This window comes from Oryzias latipes, chromosome 14, assembly GCF_053564925.1.
Source record: "Oryzias latipes strain Hd-rR chromosome 14, Olatipes_Hd-rR_3.1".
Lineage (NCBI taxonomy): Eukaryota > Metazoa > Chordata > Actinopteri > Beloniformes > Adrianichthyidae > Oryzias > Oryzias latipes.
In genome coordinates this window covers 7,213,098-7,215,563 of record NC_136250.1, presented here as the reverse complement: position 1 = coordinate 7,215,563, position 2,466 = coordinate 7,213,098, and the positions used below count along the sequence as shown (strand labels likewise).

The window sequence follows — 2,466 nt, the reverse complement described above, 5'->3', positions numbered from 1 at the left end:
GTCCCTTTTACTTGTACTTGCAACTTGTTTATATTTCCTTCCAATAAAACGTAACTGTTTTTCCAATTTCTCCAGAATTAAAGTATTTTTTTTAACAATCACAAACTGAGTTAGTCAAGTTTGTATGCAACAGAATAAAGAATGAACGGAAAATTTCAAACAAGATGTCTGCAATCAATTAGAAGTCAATAGAAAATTCACAATAAATCTTACAGTTTGAGGCAAAATTTAGGCTTCACTAAATTCAAAGCACGCATTTATTGGTGTTCATTAACCAGCCATTTGGTCCTGAGTGGTTTCTAAATTCTGAATTTACATTTAAGTGGCTCTTATAATTAGGAACACCTCTGTAATTAATTACCTTGATAGCCACGGCCCACAAGTAACTGAGAGTCTACTTAATTACAGCTCTGGTCACCGGCAATACACAGGCTGGGGTGCAGGTTTGTTTACTTTTTCCCTGCGGGGGTAAGTCCGTCTCTGTGGCAGCTAATCAAGCATGCATGTAATGCTTTCAAAACTGAAGAAAAGCGGGGTCTTGAGATATTTATACTTTTTAATTCAGCTCTTTTGTTTGATCTGTGAAAGTTTAAAACATTTTGGCTTCATATTTCACTGCTAAAGTGATAGAAACACTTCAGCAGAAAAAGTACTTTTAAAGGTTAAATCATGATATTTCAGAGTTCGCGTTAATGGTTCTGTGGTAAAAGTTGAACAATTATTCGTTTTAATCATTTGCTTGTGGATTGATTCACAGAATTCAGGAAAATACACTGTCAAACTTCGAATTTTGTGTCAGTCTGATTGCTATGGTGACTCTGAAGTCCAAATCACACCGACATATCACTTATTGCAAAAACAGATTGAAGCTCACAATAGAATTCAAAAAGGCAAAATATAAGTAATTTACATTTTAGAAATCAAAACAGAATTCTGGGAGCCAAAATAGAATTCCAAAAAACAAAATACAGCCCGAGGAAATTAAACGTAAGGAAATGTTTCGGAAACAAAAGTAACTTCCACGAGTAACAAAAACAAGGTAGCGTGGCCGAGTGGTCTAAGGCGCTGGATTTAGGCTCCAGTCATTTCGATGGCGTGGGTTTGAATCCCACCGCTGCCAAGTTTTTGGCTGGGTAGCTCGGTTGGTAAGGTGAGAGGCTACCACAGGAATCCAGGGTTTGATTCCCAGAGGGGGATGAACAATGATACTGGGTCAATTTCCATATTAATGGCAAGCAATTAACATCACCCAGTACAGACCCTTAGGCAAGACCCTTAATGCTAGTGCCTCCTGAGGCTGCAGCTCACTGCTCCCCCAGGGGATGGGTCAAATGCAGAGAAGAAATTTCCCCATTGAGTGATAAATATAGTATCAATTATTATTAAAAGAGGAAAAAAAGAACAATATGAGAAACCACCTGAATATTGGTCTTAGCCCTGGCCAACCCATGCAAAAAAAAACACAGCGATTTATACTCTGAAAAATGTGGTACACATTAATTTCTCTAAAGCTCTGTAAAAGGTAGTATAGCCTAAAGGTAGCATAACTTTAAGCATCATGTTCTGTTTCTTTAACCCTTGTGCTATCTTAGATGACCCCACCCTTACATTGACGTGTTCTTCCTACCATGACAAAGGTGGATAAAGGTGGAAAGATTTCATGTAATCCATGGACACCAGTGAAGATCACAAATCATTGAAGAAAAAAGGTTCAGCGCACTGTCTAGTGGGTCTAGATGACCCATCTCCCAATGTTAAAGTGCCTAGGATAGCACAAGGGTTAAGCTGTGTTGTATACTTTTAGCTTAGTTTGGGGCATAAAAACCAAAAATCTTGAGTTGTGCTGAGCTGAGAGCTTACTTCCCGGACATAAGAATGACTGCCACATTAAATTAAAGTCAGAAACTTTTCAATTTCATTATGTAATAAGACAACAGGGACACAAGAAACAAGATGTTTGTTAAATGATTGGATTTTAAAAAGACAAAACATGTAAAATAGCGTATAATAATAGAAATGATTTTCAAGGGTTTAAACAAAAATAGAGCATTTAATGAGATGTAGATCCAATGTATTTATTTGTTTTCTGATAAAAGTAAATGTTGTAAATAAAAATAGATTATAAAATGTGTTATTCAATAAAAACAAAAAGGTGGAAAAAGGATTTATTCTGAAAAAAAGGAAGTTTTTCATATTATTTTACTTTGAAATGCATCAGCATCAGCCCCATATTTGTCCTTTGTGCTGTGGGCAGTTTTTGGAATATTTCAGTTTCCTTTTCACACTCCAAAGTTTGATTTGTCAGATGGAGTCAGAGTTTCTGGCTTCAGTGTCCCTAGAGCATTCAATTCCCTCTTTCTTTCTCATTCACTTTGTTTTGCGTCAGGGCCTTGAAGGTAGAAGCTCGAGTAGGAAGAAATAAGTGGTCGACACGTCAATCTTCTCCTACTCTTCCCTCCTTCACGT

At 36.8% G+C, this 2,466-nt stretch overlaps 1 non-coding gene across 1 annotated transcript; it reads left to right on the top strand.

The window, feature by feature from the left end:
* Window positions 1-1,038: 1,038 nt before the first annotated feature.
* On the top strand, window positions 1,039-1,120 carry trnal-uag (transfer RNA leucine (anticodon UAG)). The gene has a single exon. It is a non-coding gene; the product is annotated as a tRNA-Leu (tRNA).
* Window positions 1,121-2,466: the final 1,346 nt, after the last annotated feature.